Below are 20,512 nucleotides of genomic sequence, written 5' to 3'. Positions count from 1 at the left end.
TTACATTTACCCAAGTCCCCCTTGAGAGAGCACATGGGGTCTTTGGGCCCTCATTTGGGGTAGCAGTATAGACAATCAGTGGGTGGGTGGTGGCGGGAAGTATCGAGGCTAAGAGGGGGCCACCACTCCAATTTTAGCTCAAGTGGACTGAAGATGGCTGAGAAGTGCACTTTCCTTCAAAGAAGGCAAATTAATGTTCTTCTTGCCCAAAGATAATATTGTCAGAGCAGAGCACAATAGGAGCCTCTCACTGGTGTTTCCTTGTGCTTCTTAGTGAGTGTGTGCATTTACAGTGTGTGTGTGGAAGAGTGAACATGTTTGGAAATGTGTGGCCATGATGGCACCACTTAACCTTCCATCCTTGGTCCATAAGAGAGAAGGAACCTCCTTCTGGTCCTCTTTCAAGGTCAAGCTGGAGTTTCTGAAAGACACTCTCTCAGTCAATTTTACCGTCTTATTCAAGAAAAGGATATCTCTTTTAACCTTTTCCCCTGCTTCTTCTCCATCCCCCCTGTCATTACAAAAACCCTGGGCATCTTCCTTCCACAATGACAGGGGTCCTTGGAAAGAGAGAAAAAGACAGAAAAAAGAAAAGCAGCACATGTTTCAATGAATGAAAAGATTGGGCAACGCTATCCAGGTTAGCCAGAGGTTGACTGGTTGAGTGCTGCTAATGGTATTCATCTTCTAAATGCAGATTACTTTTGATCTGTTTGTGTTTTCTCCTTGTGAAATATTTGAATTCAAACTTCAGACACACAACGGCTTCTTGAAAAAAATAATAACTTTTTCCCCTTTAATGTGATGTAGTTCAATACTAGATCATTCTTCTAATACCTATTTATTGAAATCATACATATGTAAAGCCAAACATTATGCAAAACTCCTCTATTTTAGGACAACTAGACCACCAAAATGAATAGACAAGTGTCAAACACAGATGAAGGCAGCGCTACCTATAAGAGTGAAGTTTTTTTTCTTTATCTAGGTCACAATATGTGGAACAATTTCAACAGATGGGCTGCATAGTGCTCCCCAGGCGAACAGAAGTTAGTTTCTCTTTCTTTCTCGTACTGTCGCCCCCTGTACCCTGTCTCTGCCTTAAAGGATTCCATCATCGGTGGTATGTTGAAAGGAAAATTCAAGTGCACATTACACTAATATGTGTGGACTTTGTAAGAACCAAGACAAACAAAATGTGGCCAAGTAGGTCAGAGAGAGGTTTTGTTTCTTTCTGGATGGGAAAATAATACAGAAGCAATGATCTGGCATTTGAGATGAGTTGAACTTACTACAAAGCCCAATTTAAAGAAAATTAGGATGTTGTACAGCATGTGAATGAAAACAGAATACAGTGATTCTAAAGACTTCTTGCTAAACTCAACTAAATACAGCCAAAAGACGATATATTTAATGTCAAACTGAAATTCTTTTTTAAAAAACACACATATTCTCTGTTTTGATACCTGCGACCCATTCCAAAAGAGTTGAGACAGGCAAGAAAGATTGGGAAAGTCCTGGAATATTTGAAAACAAAAAAGCACCTTGGGTAGGTAAGCTGATTCTTAATATATGAGAGCACCATGTGGGTATAACGAAAACCTTCTTAAAGGCTTGGTCGTTTAAAATCTACAATAGTTTGAGGTTCTCCACTTTGTGAAAGACTGGGTGGAAAATAGTCCAACAGCTTATGAACGCTTCCTCAGTTGCAAGGAATTTAGAATTTTCTCCATGTAAAATCCATAATATCATCACTAGAGTCATAGAATCTGGAGAAATCGCTGCACTTACAGGACAAGGCCAAAAAATCTGCATTGAATACCTGTAACTTTTGGTCCCACTGCATTAAAACCCTGTTTCATGCTGAGGTGGATGTTGCAACATGGGTTGTACCCAGTATGGGGTGAAGATGGCCTAGTGGTTAGGTAAGGTTGCCCACCATGTATGCAGGCAGTACAGGCTCAATCCAGCCTCCGGTTCCAGTCCTGCATGTCTCTCCACCACTGTCATCCCTGTTTCTGACTCTTTCCACTGCCATCCTCTCTTGAAATAAAGGCATATATGACCCAAAAATCCTGAAGTGCTGCCAACTACTCTGGGACTGAATTCATCTGACAAGGACTGACCTAAAGTGGAAAGTGTTCTAAGATCTGAAGTCCAAATTTCATGTTGTTTTTGGAAAAACCTGGCCTGCATTCAGTCCTGTTGAAAAGTACATTATGCATTATGAAGTGCAAAATATGACATCTGAAACCTAGCACTGTTGAGGAACTAAAGATGTACAGCGTTGTGAACAAGTATCTGCCCCCTTTTCGATGTCTTACTTTTTTGCATATCAGTCGCATTCAATAACTGGTTGTGCCATCCTTGGCAGCAACAGCTGCACAGACAAGCATTTGCCATAACTGGTAATGAGCCTTTCACATCGCTGTGGAGGAAATTTGACCCTCTTTTCTTTACAGAATTGTTCTAATTTAGCCACACTGGAGGGTTTTCAACATGAATGGCCTGTTTAAGGTCATGCCACATCATTTCAAAGCATTAAGATTTAGTTCCTGACTTTGGCAAGATTTTTTTTTCGAGCCAGTCAGAGGTGGACTTGCCGGTGTGTTTTAGATCACTGTCCTGTTGCATAACCCGAGTGTGCTTGAGCTTCAGGTCACAAACTGATGGCCACACATTCTCCTTCAGGATATTCTGGTAGAGAACAGAATTAATGGTTCCATCAATTATGGCAAGTCAAAACAGCCCCAAACCATCACACTAACGCCACCATGTTTGACTGCTGGTATGGCATTCTTTTTCTGAAATGCTGTGTTAGTGTTTGGCCAAATGTAATGGTACGCACAACTTCCAAGAATTCAACTTTTGTCTTGTCAGTCAGCTGAATATTTTTCCAAAAAATGTAGGGATCCTCCAGATATTTTTTGACAAATGTTAGACGAGCCTCTGTGTTGTCTTTTGGTCAGTAGTGGTTTTGGCCTTGGAACTCTCCCATGGTTGCCGTTTCTGCCTGGTTTCTTTCTTATTGTTGAATCATGAACACTGATCTTAACTGAGTCAAATGAGGCCTGCAGGTCTTTAGATGTTGTTCTGAGGTTTTTTATGGCCTCTTGGATGAGTCGTCGATGCACTCTTGGAGTAATTTTGGTAGGTCTGCAACTGCTGGGAAGGCTATCCCTGTTCCAAGTTTTCCCTATTTGTGGATAATGGCTTTCACTAGTGAAATTATGAGCTATAAATGCTATAATTTTTAGCTGAAACATGCAAAAAATTCAAAAGTAAATGATTCTGAATTGGTGTGGCGAGACGGGTCTTGATACACCATGGGATTTTGTACACCCTTATTGCTACAACTACATGACATAAATAACAACTTTAGTTTTATGATAAGTTTAAATGGGCTCTTTTGCATGGATGTGGTGTGCCCTGAGATTTTGGCTTGATCTTTGTTGTGCCTTGGGAAAAAAAATGGTTGAAAACAACTGAATAAATAAATACTTAAGGAAGAGAGCTTGGATCAATTGATTTAAGTTTTTGAGTTGAAAGAAAAAAATGAAGTCAGCAAAAATTAGGGGAAAGTAATAATGGAAGGATTTGATAGAAAAAAGAGTAAAGGAAAAAATGATGCATGATGGGATAACGAAAAATGTCCATGACCAACATACTTTTGAAGTTCCATTCATTTCAACACACAAACATGCATGCGCACACTCTCTAGAATACACAGATCCCATGGACAGACCTCTTCACAAAATATTTGGGACAAAAAAGGCACCCTGGAGAGATGTGTGATGCTGTTTGGAGGCCTTGTGGTCCAACATCAGCTTGCTCAACAGAGGTAGCTTTGGGAAAACCCACACACCACACAAACCCGATGGTGGAATGCAGAATACTGTGTGTCCTCGTGTGTGCGTGAGAGACATTGGCACAGAAAGAGACAGTCAGAGGTGGAGTGTGTGAGTGTAGAGGGGGGTCCCATATAATGGAGAGGCTCCACCTGTTTACACTTCTTTGCCCCCAGCATTCTTGAGCGGGCCCCTTTAGAGGGCCCTCGTCCCCGACAGCCAGCTAACTGCTCTCGGGGAGCCCTCCTCAGGGACCAAAAAAAAAAAAAACCCAGCTGAAGCCTGGAAGAGCTTCCTGAAAAGGAGAGGGAGGAGTGTGGGGAGGCAAGGGCATGACGAATAGGCGAGATAGAGCAAGAATAATGGCGATAAAACTAAATAGAAAAGGCAAACAAATGGACAGAAACTACTTAAGAGTGTATCACTAGTGAACTACTTCCAAACAAGCGCTTTTAATGAGGTTCGCCATTAATACAGAAAAGGAACAGAGAGAAAGGCAAAAAAGTGGAAGCAAAAGAAGGAGGGGCTGGAAAAGAAAGAACAAATGGGCGAATGTGTACTGAATCACTTTATCTTTGTTTTTTTATGACTGTACAATGACCTCTGTTTAGGGATGGAGACGGTAGTGGGCTGAGGATGCGGATGAAGAGTGGGAGGAGAGGGAGGTGGAGGCTGAAGGGGCTGTTTGGGTAGTGGGAGGCTAACAGGCTAGACACCAGGCCTTTGTGTGCAAATTTCCCAGCAGCGCCTTACCAGTTAATTAAGGAGGTCAGTGAAAGAGGGAGAGAGAGAGAAGGATAGAGAGACACAGAGAGAGGGAGCGATGGATGAAGAAGGTGGGGGTCGGCCCCTAACGAGCTGTCCGCAGCACATGAATGAGGGGTTTGTCCTAAACTAAGCAGCGAGAGGCCAAACAATGTCAGCAGCAATTAGCAACCAGTGGTGGGCAGCCAAGGGCCTGTTGACTGAGCAAAGCAAAAGATGTGAGAAACATGCAGACGCACACATACAGTTACAAACATGGAGGAATAAATGGGATGGAGCCCTGCAGGAGGAGGCAGTGGAGAGTAGTAAGAATAGGCGGAGACGGGTCGTGTTGCCTTCACCTCTCCACACAGCAAGGCCTTGACCCTTCTGGCTGAGTGCTTTGAATCTACAATACTGGAGGAAGGTAACAAAGGGCAGAGGTGTTGTAGTGTGATCTGTATGCTCTACTTACACTTGATGTGGAAGATATGAAGGTGTGGAGCAGAATGGAGCTGCAGAAGTCTGAGATAAAGAGTGCTTTCTGTTTGCATAGAGATCCAGTTGATTCCTGTCTTATCATGAGATTTAGCCAGATTGAATAATCATTTTCCCCCTTTAAATTTCCTTTTTCAGAAGACCTTGAAACCTTTTTTTCCTGGACAAGTCACTCCACTCCAGACTCTCCAGCAAGTCTGTTTTTGGCTCCGTCCATTCTCTTCTCCCTGTCTGTTACCATTCTTGGCACAATACGAAGACTTCAGCCTTTGTTTCACTCTAATCTCGGAGGTGAAGTGGCCCTCTTGTACCTTGGGCTCTAATCGCTGGCAGAGACAGTGTTCTCTAGTGGTGCTGGACTGCGATGAAAACCCTGACATCCCATACAAAGAGAAAGAAAACTGCTGCGTTCAGGGCTTTGTGTGCAAATATAAAAGCGCACAAAAGCAGGGAGCCTGAGATAGTGTCAGAGTTAGAATGTTTTCACTCTCCGGTTTTAGATATGGATTATATTTTTTTTAATATGGGGGTTATTTGTTGGCCACTTAACTGGGAATTGGCAGCTGTGAGAAAGTGGCAAAACTATTGGCTGAGTTGTCATGAGAGTTTACTGGTGGTCACAGAAGGGCATGAGAAATTTTAGAGTTGTACTTTTTAATTGGCAATGTGGTGTCTGAACATTTCTCAAGCTTTAAAAACATATATATACTAATGAAATATTCCTGCATAGGTGTTCTAACTTTCACCATCTATTATGAATCACATTAGATATATATTATGAATATCTCCATGCATTTACACAGCTCATTTACACTAATTGCCCCCATTCCCTCCCTAATATATCTCCACTTGCAGTTAGATATTGCTGAAAATGTGCCGATAAGCCAATCTCCCATCCATCCAATCAACACAAATAAATCCATTCATATTCTGACTAGAGAAATCCAGCCACCTGTGTACTCTAAAGGAGGGAGAACGATTCATTGAGATAAGTCCCTCCTGTCCTTCAGAACGATCCATAATGCTGCTCATCCAGTAATCAGGGCGTATAGGGGCTGGGTGATCAGTGACAAAAGCTAGGCAGAGAGACATCAACCTGCTGTAGGAGAGTTGGGGTGAGGAGGAGGAGGGGGAGAAGGGGTGGCAGGATGAGGGTGGTAGAGGAGGAGTAATCAGAATCCCATCCAGCCTCAGTCTCCAGAAATTGCCATGCAGATTTAAAGCCTATAAATGAGGATCCTTGGGCTGCTCCTTCTCCAGCACAGCACAGACCTCCGCTCCCCTCCTACCTCACTCACTCCCTCCCTCTCTCTCTCTCTCTCTTTCTCTCTGCTTATTGGAGGCAGGTAGCCCCCAGATGCAGGGGCCCAGGTTACCGTAACCTTGGTGGTGAGATCGGCTGCTTGCCTTCATGCGGCCGGCTATTCATCAAAATGGAGAAGGGGGCGGGGGAAAGGCGGCAAAGGGGCAGAATATGCAGCAGGGGGAAATGAGCGTCCAAGACAGCTTCCCAAAAGGGTAACAAATCACCCCACCAGCCCTAATCCACCATGGGGGGGACTTGATGGACCACTGGTCACAATATGTGGCTTTGGAGATATAGGGGTCTGACAAATCAAATATCTGGGACTCAAAATGGAATCAGCCAGTAGATGACTTTGTAAATGAAAGAAACAGAATATCTGCAGACTTTTTAGAGTCAGTTAACTTGAACTATGGGTAAGCGCTCATTAAAGCCTGTTATTGTGGAGAATTTTGACATTTCCCCTTTTTTTTAAATTTTTTAAAAATCTATGAATGCCCTAAATCACATGGTGTGAATTTTATCCCCTAGAAGCATCCATCTTTAGCTGATAATATCCTTAGATCATTTTTTTTATTCACAGGGTTCCTGCAGATCCTGAAAAAGTCTGAAAAAGTATTGAATTGGTTTCGTAAATTAAGTCCGTATAAAGTCTTAAAATGTCTAATTTTTACCAGTGAGTGGTCGTCAAATTCTGAAGGCACTTTGACTTAGATGTGTCTTTATCCAAACTTTCTTTTCTACCTACATTTGTTTGATTTAAAGCAATCTGTTATTCACTATGTTTTGATAAATATCAATATGCTGTATGTTGAAAGAAAATATGCATTTGCCTAAAACCATCAAATTTTGGTGTTTATGACAAAAAAAATTTCACTTTTTCCCTACATCAGTTGTCACTTTATTTCTGTCTGGTGCACTAAGAAAAAACACATGCCTTTTGTTTTTGAATATTTGTTGCAATAAATATTTTCTTGATTTTTCTCTGCTCAGTTCTTAAAAAAGTCAAAAATGTCCTAAACTTGATTCTAAAAGGTGATTAGGAGCTCTGTATTTAGATCTCTTAAAACTTAAGTTTTAGGCCTTATTTCAAGGTTTATATACTCCGCTTTAATTTGAAAGGTAACTGGTAAAACTTATCGTTTCTTTTTAGTAGAAATGTTATTTCAATAAACTTAAGCTATATTAGATTGCCTAGAATGAGTCTTATGTACCTCCTTTTATGATCTGTATCACCTAATCAACAGGAAAACTGCCTGACTAAATTAAAGCTATACTGACATGGTGAATTATTTTATGCTAATTGCAAAAAAATGGCTTATTTAATGCTGTTATGTCTTAAATTTTACACAGCAGCAGTTTATATACTGCAATATTTATATCATTTATTCAGTGAAATTCAGGATACTCATTAAAATATTAATTATATATTTGATTTGCATTATTAATCCATCTTACTACAAATACTGCACATAGATTTTAAATGATAGACTCTGAGATGGCTGCGATTCATGTAAGTTTGCCTTGCAAGGACGTACAACAAGAGTCTTATCAGCAATATCCCAGTCATCGACCGCTGTGGTTGCATTATCAATCATCCATCATCGCATTGATATCTCTGCAATACCTATAATCTCACCTGATCAGAATCATTGATCAACACTGTAGCAAGATTGATCTTCTATGCCAGCTGGACGGGGCGACAGTGACACAGAGACATCAAGATAGCGCAGACCATTATATCCCCCCCCGTGCTATTTTAGTACTTGGAGCAAATTTAAATATATGCCTGCAAAAAATAGCAGCCAAGCTGTGTGGAATACATCTTTTTCTAAATTTGAAGCAAAGGGAATCCCATTTCTGCTACAAAGAAATATTTCATGTGGCATATTACGACGTAATTACCCCTGATCTTGCATTTGTGATGACGGGTTTCCTCCCCATTGGAGAATACTCAGCTAGTGGCGTGTATTCAGCAGGGAAAACAGGCAGCCAAGGCACAGAACCACTCAGAATCTGCTCTGCATAGGACCTTAATCATCCTGGCTCGCTGTGCATGTGCATATAGGGAGATTTGTGCGGGATGGTGCGTGTGTGTGTTGCAGTGGGTGTTTTCCAATAAGTGTGTATATTTGTGCGAGTCTGTGTTAGTGTGTTCTTGTGGCTGTGTGCCTATGTGTGTGTATGACAGAGAGAGGGAGAGAGAGAGAGAGAGAGAGAGGTGGAAACTCGTCCCTCCAATTCCCCCGTGAAGCCCTCTACACCAATTTCCAGCCATGGGCAATCACTCACTCAGCATACACATCTACATAGAGGCTGATGAGATCCTCCGTGGGCTTTACCATGTGACTGCAGCTCGTCATCTACTGTATGTGCCTCCCCTTTGCGCTCCTGATCCAATACTATAGTCACTGGGGGGGAAAAAAGGAGGCGTTTGGTGGTGGTGGTGGTTTGGATGATCTACATACACTTATGATACATAGGTAATCTCCGAGGGGCAAATCAATGATACTCCCTGCTATGTTTCCCTTTGAATTCCAGAAGAATCCGTCATTTTTTTGCATGCCCATTATTGGTCGAGGTGATACGTCTTCCAGTTTTTCGATGTCCTTGCGCCTGCATAGGGCTGCTTTAATATATCGCGCTAAGCAATGACTGATATGGATGGATGTAGTGGTTGTAGACTTGGCGAGATAGATTAGAGCTTTAAAGAATGTCCACCCTCCAGCTGTGATGTTAACACGGGGCACTGTATGCTGAGAGTTCATTAGTGTAATTGCCAGAATATCACCCCAATGGCATGGTCATAATGTATGGAATATTAATACTATAAATCTCCATTCCTCCTGCATGCAGCAGGAGGGAGAATAGTAGAACCAACATCATCGCATATTAATGAAAAATGAACTTTTGGAGGCAAGGCAAGAAAAAGATTCTCTCTCCTGTCACTCCTCCTGAACCATTTATATCCACATCTGTTTTGCTGTGGATGTATACATGCCGTAGCTGCCTCTGTCTCCGGGGAAAAGTGCTGTTTTGACGGACTGAGAAAGGGAATTTCCTCTGAGTTGCACAACAGGGCGCCCCACCCACCTCCTCTTTGTAACAACCAGCCCTCTCTGTCTCTTTCTGCTGATGTCAGCACATAGACCACCATGGTTCTGAGACCACAATTGCTATTCAAAGAGTAAATAGATGGGTAGGTGGAGGGTCAATACTCACTTTTGAAATTAACCCATTGGTTTTTGAAATAAACGCTGGGATACTTTGTGTCCTTGATGGGTTTTGTGTTGTTGTGACCATTGAAAACATCATATTCAGCAATTAGCATCACTCACAAGCCATACTATGAGCAGGCAACATTTTTATTCTTAAACAAAGCAGCACTTGAGCATGTTTCACAACCTTGGGTTACTGTGCTCAAGCTCTCTCACACAAGCTTATTGTAGACTTTTTAAAGACGTTCAGAAATATGCATCGAGACATATTTAAGTGGCTAGCAGAAGTTACTTATTTATCCATGTGAAAGAATGAACACTTTTTTATTTAAAGGCCAAAACTCAGAAGGTACACACAGTTCTTAAAGCATTTATATTGTTGCTTTAACATTTAAGTAAGCATTAGAAAAAGGAGGCTGCAGGAGCATATTCTGTAGGCACCCATTTTTTCATTTATTGATCTGACCTTCTGCTGCCCAGTCGCTGAAAATACCTCTTTTTTTCTCAACATGCTGTTACATGTAGCTTACAGGGCTGCTGTTCATATACCATACCTTTCAAAGATATATCAAAAATGTCTGTGAAAGTCGATTCATTCAACAAAAAGAGTACTGATTAGATTAGCAGCTTGATTTGACCTATCTTTAAATATATGCTTAGATTACATGATAAAGTAAACGTAATAATCAAACAATTCCCTTTCCCTGAAGAAATAACCCTTGTTTTTCAAGTCCAATTAAGTTTCAGCTATAAAGTAAAAGTGCTGCTATTTTGTTGCCATCAACGGCACATTTATCAATACTAAGTTCATCACTGCAGCTGCTAGATTAAGATTTATCTACTGTTTATATGTTCTACTTTCCTGCTGTTTAATGGCTTAATCCAGTGGAGCCAAACTTGGGGATGTGGCCTTGCAAAAGGTCACTAGATAAATCTGGAGAGTTGTAAGATGACTGATATGAGAGGAACATAAAATGTGATAAAAAGCAAGGACTTAAACCAGCTAAATCTTGATCAATATGAGTTTAGAGGTAAAGTTTCCAATTGCTCAACTTCTAGGCATCTAAAAAGTGAGAAACAGGGCCTGCTTTTTTGTAGAATATTCAAACTTCATTTTTGTTTCTGTGCAAATGAGCTGTTAATTAAATTTGTCTACAATAATTAACAGTGAAATTTAAATTGACAGCTTTATGCTATGCAAGGTCACCATTGGTTTTCTATACCCTTTAGCACATTTGGCTGCAGTTACAGTCTGAGCAAAAGCTATCTCTAGCCTTTTTATTCCAACAAAGTTTAATGAAGATCCATTTGTTATTATTGTAACACTTAGCAGAGATTTTCTTTTAATTCTGCAGTTTTTTAAGTTTCTTTGTCTGACCATAAGATCCCAGACTACTGAAATATCTACCAGACAATCTGTTTTTTATCAGCTGTTAAATTATTTTATTGCATTAGAGTCTACTTAGAATCAGGGTCATGCTTGAACATGAAACCACTCCAACTTAGGAACTGAGTGTCTTTCCGGAAGAAATGCCACAATGATGGTGGCCTTAGATTTTTGCACAGTACTTGCTGTTAACTACACTATGCAGATGCAGAATGGCTGTCATGCTAACAGCCTAACGTGTCGGCTGTCAAACAAACTGGACAATGCAGACACGAGATGCAGTTTGCATGTGTGGTAGAGGCAGTGCGGAGGCAGGAGAGGTGTGACGGCCACAACAGAGACGACAACAGCTGAACTAAGACAAACTGATGAACCTTGAAAAGAGATTTTAAATCTCAATGAGGTTTATCCTGGTTAAATGAAATTAAGATAACTAATTCCACATTTATCCCCATCATGTGTCATTGGCACTGCATAGAGACAACCATGTTTAACATCAAGAGGATCAGACCCTACCTGACAGAGCATACAACATATCTCCTGGTACAGGCTCTGGTAATATCGCACACTGACTACTGCAACCCATTGCAGGCCTCCCTGCATGCACATTTAATTCCCTGCAGATGCTCCAGACCACTAGTTATCAGCCTGAGCAGATCTGATGTTACTATTGATTATTGATGTTTGTATTTTGTTATTTTTGATCCTAGAATTATCATCGTAGTATCCTCTTTGAGGGTCTCTTTGTTTGTAGTTTACATCCCACACATCAGGTAGTCGAACTCTCTGGTGTGCCCTCTAGTGGTGTCATCCAGTAAGACAGGACGTATACAGGCTAGTAAATTTATAACAACACTCATGACGTAGCCGATTGCATATGCAAACGCAAGGCGAAACAACAAGAATATTTCTGGTCTTAGCATGCTAGCATGAGTTTTATTATGACAGTTTTATAACACATATCCATGGTGACCACATGTGGGGATTCTTGCATACGTCCTGGCTCACAGCAGGTCAGTTTTCTGGGCAAATGTTTTTTTTTTTTTTCTACCACCATGTTTCTGACCACAGAGACTTTCTCCTCACTGCTGCTGGCCTCTTGTCTCTGGCTCGCTGTTAATCAATACAGAGGAGCAGGTATACCATAATGGAGGATTTATCTCAGTTCTTCACACCACTTAGTGCCCAGTGGACTCCTCCATATACCTCCTCCTCCCTGTACATTCTAACGTTTCTCTCCTCTCTCAACCCCCCACCCCCCACCCTCCTCCTGTACCAGAGACTGTGATGGAAACCCCACTCCTGAGAGAGTTGTGGAGGCGGAGGAGAGAGAATGGGCTGGAACATGGGACAAAATAGGTTGAGAGGGTCGTTAGATAGTGAACAAGGGAAAGGGGTCAGAACAATGTTGCTGACATGGTCAGAACTGTTAGCGCACTTGAGAGGTAATTTTAGTGTGTGTGTCTGACCTCACATAGATCATGCTAGTCATTTTTAGACGGCTGTTTGAGATTGAATAAGTTGCACATTATGGCCCTTATCTATATTTTATAAAACATCAGTTTCATCAGCATCCTATGCTGGAGTCTCACTATACAATGCATAGGTAGAGCTGCTTCAGGAGCTCCATTATCCATGATGAATCGCTGGATTAATGGTCCAGAAGGGTTAATGCTGGTTAGTGGAGTCCTAGGTTGGGTATTGTGTGAAGAAAAGAGCAATGGGAAATCCATGCATGCTTGTTTTTTTACATATACAGCACAATCTACATGCTTATTTACATGTACACAAGAGAGTCGGTCATTTACTGTCTGCACTACTGAGCCATAAATGTGAGAAGAGCAAGTGAGATCATTAGCAGAGAAGACTTCCTCCTTTGCTTGTGTGTGTTTTGTTTACATCCTTACCTCAGCGCTTGTCCACTTCACACTTCTCATGTACGGGGGGCACGCTGTTGCTTGTATACATCCCTTGACTTTTCATGCAAATTTATGTTTAAGCATACTTGTTTGTGTGGACGATGGGGAGCACAAACACATACACACACAAATGGGGGGTGGTGGGAGACCTAGAAGGGGGGGTATTGGTGGTGGTGGTGCAAGGCGGTGACAGAAATTGAGGGGGACGGGGTGGCAGCTGCAGGCTGCTCGGTGCACTGTCAGAGCGGAATGATTAATGAATGGCGGCCCCAGCTGAGCCTAACCTTTGGAGAACCGCACAGGACATCTGCAGAACTGTCAGCGCTCTGACAAGGACAGAGCTGAACAACCAATTATTTCGCCATCACTAAGGTGGGCTGTCAGCTTAATCCTAGCCATTCACTTAGGCAAGGACAGGCAAATTTCTCCTTTACATACACACACACACACATGCAGAGAGCAGGCCACAGTCCTGCATGGACACACACACATAAACAAGAGAACAAACACTCACATGGACAGAAACACGTACGCCTCCGCGCTGCACAAAGTGGGCTGGAACACACACAGCATACATACACTTACATATTCACACACGGGCATGAGGTCCCGGACAAAATAGAGTTAACCCCTTCTCTGCCAGTGCTGGCAACCCCATGCAGGTGACATGTAGTGAGGAAAGCAGAGCGAGCAGGTGAGGTTTAATGATGACAAAACATGGCTGGTGGGTGCTGGCTGGGACTATGAGCCGGACATGGGTGGGGCTGCAGGGTGGAAAAGACACTGTGTCTTTTATGTTGAGGGAGGAGGGGTGAGGGGAGGGAGGGAAGGGTGGATGCCCTTATGTCTACAGGATGTATTTACATGAGACAGACTGAAAAATGCATTTATTAGTCTACTCTGCCAAATGATCAAAACAAAACTTCTGTTTGGCTTTATATTAACTATAATACGATCAAACCTGTTTTAATCACCATCATTTAAAAATTGAAATTTTAATATTTTAAATGAATAAATCATTTTCAATATTTTTCCTCTGATTACAATACCAATTCAGGTTTTTTCAAAATAAATTTCTTTGGATTTATGTGATAAGATTCGTTCAAATCTATCCTTACATGTCTACCAAAACAAGCACGTGGTTGGATTCAGTAGGGATTTCATATACCAAATGTTTAAAGGCTAAAAAAATTGTTTTTTAAATTGCTATTTCTTTAATTTTTGCACAGATTTATTATGCTTTTAGGCTGACAGGTGTATTAGCATCATAAATAAAGGCATCAGCTCCTGTCATTGACTAAACCTCTGGTGAAAATGACAACCAGGAAAAAGTGTCTTGAAGTTAGGCGATCAGCTTGAGTGTCTTCTCTGAATTTGGAAGTTCGATCATGTATTTTTAATGCATTTCTGCCAGTCAAGGTATTTTTTATGTGAGAAATAAGTCTGCCCAGTTGTGTTGGGCCTTGAGATAAGAGGGGTAAATTTGAGGTAAGCAAAGATATTTATAAAAGCTTACTGACATCACTCATGTTTACATCCAAGAACAAAAGCTCTGACTTTTAACTGGCCTTTTCTTTAACTTTAACTATTACATTTCTATGCTAAACAAAGGACATCATAAATTAACAACACATATACTGTGGTTATAATACTTTGCTTCAAAGATTTCACTTTTGTTATGATGTGAATTTAAACATCTTGACAACTGTAAAATCTGACATTTCAATTAACTGAACAAGACTTCAACTGACGTGTCAAATCACATGTTTCCCTATTAAAAAACCCTGGTCATTATAAAAAGTAGAGTGCATTCTTCAATTAAAAATTAAGGGTCAAAAAGCCTGCTGCAAATCAGTCTGCAGATAAAACACACCAATAATAACACACTGTTATGCTTAATAGATCGAGAGGTTTGGTGGACAGCTGTTTTTGACAGCATAAGTCAGAACTGAAATGAAAATTTAAATTATGCCCTATCATAATTAATATCAAAGGTAGGTTAAAAATGTAAAGTGAAGTCTTAACACAAAACATTGGTGGTGTCTGTAATGAAAGTTTTGTTGTTGATGTTGTTGATCAGACTGTGAATGTGTGTGGAAACCACATCAGGTGTACGTCTAAGATATAGCGGCAGGTCAAGAGACTGTCAGACTGATTTTGTCACTAATAACACTGCCAGCACTCTACGCAGTTTTCAAATGCCTGCTGAATTGGTTCACTGCTGGCATTAGCCTTCAGCTTGGTGCTAGTTGCTAATGCTAGCAGTTATTGCTGCTTATATTCTGTTAATAGTCCATTAATAGGATGACGTTTCTTGTATAACTCATAAGATCCCTTGTGTAAGAACTGAAGGACTTCTTACCTTCCTTCCTCCCTTTGGGGAGTATGTTTTACAAACATATTAATGTTATTCTCCTCTAAAACACTGAAAAAACACACACTTGTAACACTATGTTTAGCCTGCGCTGCAGTAGGTGTGCAGCTTTTTCTTCGTCCTCTTTTCTTGGTGTTAACAGCAGACACATACCCTCCATGCCACCTACTGTTACAGAAGAGGGAGTCTCGCGAAGAAGTAAACAAATTTTATCAGTTAATATTTTATTATCGGAACAGTAAAATTGTATATAATATTTGCAATATTGGCTGATCCTTTCTCAGTACCAATAACAAGGTTTCCCCACAGGATTTTGGTAGGGGACTCAGAAATATCAAGAGGTTCTGAGGGATGTTCCCTCCGGTGAAAATTGTGTAAATGTTAAAGTTAAATGCATCGATTTTGTGCTCTTTGAGGGAAAAATAAAGAAGCCAAATCTATGAAAACCTTTTGCTCTATAAACAATTTTGTGTGATGGTAGTGTACTGATTAGAATTTGTTCAGCAAGTAATGGCAATGGCAAATTCCATATGATTTTTTCCTGGTCTGACCTCCTCATAAAGATTTTAAATCTTTCCTTAAAAAAGCTGTTAAAGGCAATAAATATGTTATTTTTCTAAACTTTTCTTTGATGGGTGTTTGATTTCATTTATATCAGTTTTGTATTTAGAAAAAAAAAAAAAGGTTTATCCAAGTGTTTCCATGCTTTGCACTCTGGAGCTGTTTGTTCACTGCTTTATAAAAACATGACTTAAGTGGGGAAAATTAGACTATGATGGGAAATTTTGGACAAAGGTGGGCTGCCATGGTCTTGGTCTTAATGAAAACTAGATAATTATTTTGTATCCCATCAAATAACACATGATCATGCTAAAAATCAGCTCAGATTTGGATTGAAATCTCACAGTGTACACCTGGCCTTGGAAAGTATGATATTTATAAGTAATCTCTGATACCCTATATAATGTCCTATTCTAATGTACTATGAATTGAACATTTCAGGATGTAAAAGGTTGCAGAATGAGTCTGACATGAACTGGTCTTAGCACTCTGGTGTTTGTGCTTGTGTTATCCCCTTCAGTGTGGAAATAAAGTATTGATTGATCCTATAAATGATAAAAAATGGATCTTTTATAGTACAATAGATTACAAAAAGTTTCTGAATAAAACATGATAATGACGCTAATACCAAATCATGCCAAGAAAAAGTTTCAAGTTCTTAAATACTGGAGGGTAAAATTCTTTTAGGAGATCCTTGAAACAGCGCAGAGCTGACATCAGAAATCTAAGACGTTTAAATGATTCATCTTATTAGAAAAGGAGCACAAACTATTTATTTTGGGACTGCTTTTAATAGTTCATAATATCCTAAACTCTGGCTCTTTCACTGCTGTTCTTCTCTACTCATTTAGAACAGGAACTTCTTTCACTGTAATTGGAGCAAATGAGTTAATGAAAAGTGGACCTATTGATCAGTCAGAGGGATTTCAGTAATAACCAAGGTGTATGTGATTTGAACTTATGTTTGTGTTGATATTCTTCATTTATCATCTGCATCTATATGTGTGTGCAGGGAATGGCCAGAGTTGGGTGCTGATGGGCGGTACGAGTGACTGATTGGGATTTGATTGAGGCGATTCTGAGGCAATAAGGGATCGAGCGCAGCCACGAAGTCCTATTGACAGACTGCTGATGAAGCCTGAGAGAAAGAGAGGAGGAGGGAGAGAGAGAGGTGAGGAAATTAATAAGGGGATAAAAATCAATTAAGTTAAGAATTGTCCCTCATCAGTGGCTAACCACATGTATGTGACTGTGTGGTATTTCCCTAAACATCTGTGCCTGGGCTATAATGCATTCCTCTACAGTAACGACTCACTGATGAGCAGAAATGTTTTGGGTGGATTGACCTCCTGCTCGGAGACAATTAAAACATAAAATGCCAAGACAAATCACTTGAGTCCTAAACTCTGTTTGGCTGGTATATATTCATGAGTGAATCCCCTAATACTCTCTGTGAATGGTGAGGGCTTAGAGCAGCTCAACTCATTTGACCAGGAGAATCTTAATATGGCATTAGGGTTTGTAATTCCTGAATTAAGTTGTTATCATCTACAAGTTTGGTTTCTCATGTAAATGTGAAAGCCCATTAACTTATGTTAGCAGGTTAGGCTTTTCTAAATGTTGAGTCTAGAGGCCATTCACTTGTCATTTATCTTTACCTCTAATCCATTCAAATAAGGATTTTCTAATTAAGTCCTTGTATGAAGGCAATCCCATGCATTGATATTTATTTGATTCCATATAATTAGCAGTGTTAAATCTCTTCTTTATTGTATGTTTTATCCTTGTTAGTATGCTGCTACTGTTAGCACACTTGTCTAAATATTAACAGTCAGTCTCTGTTAGGAAACAACTTTGATAGTTGATAAATTAAGCCAGCATGGAAGTGCAAAAAAACTCGAATTCCTTTCGTCTCCACTCCACTTTAAAGCCTTGTAAAAAAGTTTCTAGACTGTTGAAAAGTTATAAGATAACTTTTCTCATAGACCAGTCCAGAGCAGACGTTACGATCAGTTCACAACAGTTGTGTGTGAATTGTGGTGCCAGGAAAACAGCAAAAGTAGGTAGAGTAAAATGCAGTGACGCAGGACCTATAGTGACATACCTTGTTCTAACTTAAGTCTGCACTACACAATTAAGTACATAATTGAAAGAGTTAATACTAACCCTGCCATTCAAGTGCAGTTTGCTATCAGTGCATAGTTATTTGACTTGTTTATGAAGGCCCATGTCTTGTGTTGCCACTGTCTGGGCAGTTTGTTGGTCCTTAATACACCAAAACTATCTGACAAATCTGGCCATTCATTATTCTTAACATGGTAGAAAAGTACAAAATTTTTTGTATGCCTCGAGTTTTCTTTAGTTCCCCAAAAGGTAAATGAAGATGTCTGACCACTGTAACTTTGATCATGGAGGTATAGTTTGACCCTTGGCTCACCGATCCAACAATGATTACAGCTCAGGACTAGGGGGTTTTATAATCTATAATGTCCGCACACACTGGCTGTGCCATGCTGCGTAGTGCTGCATAGCGCTCCACGGCGCCAAAGTTTTGTCCCGACTGAGGGCAAGCAACCTGTCACACAGGACGCGTGTCTATAGTGCTGCGCCTTGAGCAGCTTGGAACAAGAGGGCAGAGATCAGTGGATCAAATATCAGTGAATTATTTTGCCTTTTTGGGGTTGATTTGCCATTCATTTTGACGTGATTTAATGGTTTTATTGCTTTCACCATGGTTGAGTACATTAAAAGAGAGATAAAAGGTTAATGTTTGCCACAAAGAATCTGTGGTTTCATCTAAAATTCTATGGCTTTTTATCTCAAAAGTGAACTTTTCCTCTTGAGTGGCACTGTAGTAACTGTGACCCACTGACCTCACACCTGAATTCATGCCTTGTTTAACTATCTTGGACTTAAGCCGAGCAAGCAAGCAAGTAGACAAGTTGTAGCACTACTCATGATACCTTCAGACAATTCCAGCACACAGCTGATATCTGACAGTAGCTTTGACAGGGAGGAGGAGGAGGACAATGCTTGATTAGCAGTGATGGGGGTAACGTGTTACAAAGTAATCAGTTACTGGAAGAAAAATCCCACATTTCCTCTCTCTTCCATGGCTTCAAAAAGAGAGAGAGAGAGAGAGAAAAGTTCCTTGAAGCATCTGCTCTGTTTGTCCTTCTCTCTTCCTGTAGTCACGTTGGCACGTAGCGCCGTACCAGCGGAAGGTAAACATTCTCTCCCATTATGCGCACATTGTTAGCTTGTTGAACCAGTGAAATGACAGAGAGGACAGCAGGCCACTGTGGAATTATCTCCATTATTATGGATTTTTGGATAAAAGGGACAAGAACAGCATCCTGGTGAAACATAAGTTGAAAAGCTCCGTTTGCTTTCATTGAGTCAGCTGTGCAGCTGTTCCGATTACGCACTGTTATAACGCACAGCTTTGGAGTGATTCTGTCTGCCTCTGCTCAGTTTGTTGTCAGATTTTGAGCATGTTAAAGAGCTGTCAAGTTTTTCCTGTCTGTTAGTGGTGTTCTCAGGCTGCAGAGATACAGATTATGGGCTGTAAATGAGACTTTACATTGGTATTAGAGTCTGCACATTCAAATGCAGACGTTCGGTCGTTATCTGTTGTTTTTACAACCGACGAGTGGAACGAGTGGTTAAAGGGTTTAATATTTGGTAATGCAAAAGTAATCCATTAGTTTTAGAAGTAGGTAACGCAGTAACATAACAAATTACTTTTCTCAGTATGTAACACAGTAATCTAATGAGTTAGTTTCAAAAGTAACGCTACCCAACACTGTTAATTAGTGATCAGTTCTGATCGTAAAGTCAGTAGAAACAAACAGAAAACAAGGACTCAATCTATCCCATTCTTCCTCACAAAATTACTCTGCTATGTTACTTTTATTTACCTGGCCTGGTGACCAGTAGGTTGAGCAAATCCACCCGCCACTGCTCAAAAATACCTGCATTTGGCTGATGGCTTGTGCAAATTTCCCACCCTGGGACACAGTTTACCAAAGTTTTAGCCAGCAGCTGCCTTCAGTGGTTAAATTAAAAAGTATTGGCCATGGCTGGTCATATCAGCAGTTATTTTGCAATTAATTTTCTGTTGTCAGTAACACCCCTGTAAAGTGTGTGAATGCAAAACGTAGTCTTTCTAGCAGAGTACTTCATGCCAATTTCATGAGTCCTGTTCCGCCATTTCTCCCCCAAACTTTTCTTCATGTCATATCAATAATTAAAGCACATCATCTCTACAGTTTGAAATTAGGACTGAGTATGTTGGATAAATATTTAATCAACATCTAGGTTAATATAAGATTTGATCTGGGTGTGGATCAGCAGATATAAGCCTGATATGATACAAATGTTTTTCTGTAATATTGAAGGGCTCAGATTTAGGTTTGGGTTTGGTATTATATTAGAATGACATGGAGGGCTTTAGTGTGCAGTAACATAGAGACTGACGGCTGTATTTACAGACAAGTTTGTGAACTGATGTCTCCATCTGTAGGAGGTTTACACTCAAAAGCACTGACACAGGCACATGCACAAACATTGGCAGTTGATATGTAGTTATTTGAAGCCTGGTCCTACTAACAGGGCTGTCTGCTGTCCCAGACAAAATGCAGGAGGAGGTGTCTGGCTG

At 40.5% G+C, this 20,512-nt stretch overlaps 1 long non-coding RNA gene across 1 annotated transcript in view; it reads left to right on the top strand.

Annotated features, from left to right (window-relative positions):
- LOC121514037 overlaps window positions 1–20,512 on the top strand; it is a 185,334-nt gene that overhangs the window by 127,588 nt on the left and 37,234 nt on the right. Inside the window, exon 5 of the long non-coding RNA XR_005992249.1 lies at window positions 16,865–17,023. This is a non-coding gene — a long non-coding RNA (uncharacterized LOC121514037). The remainder of the gene's footprint in view (window positions 1–16,864; window positions 17,024–20,512) is intronic.

Source organism: Cheilinus undulatus, linkage group 8 (assembly GCF_018320785.1).
Source record: "Cheilinus undulatus linkage group 8, ASM1832078v1, whole genome shotgun sequence".
Lineage (NCBI taxonomy): Eukaryota > Metazoa > Chordata > Actinopteri > Labriformes > Labridae > Cheilinus > Cheilinus undulatus.
The sequence above is the reverse complement of the archived record's forward strand: the minus strand, read 5'-3'. Positions and strand labels throughout refer to the sequence as shown.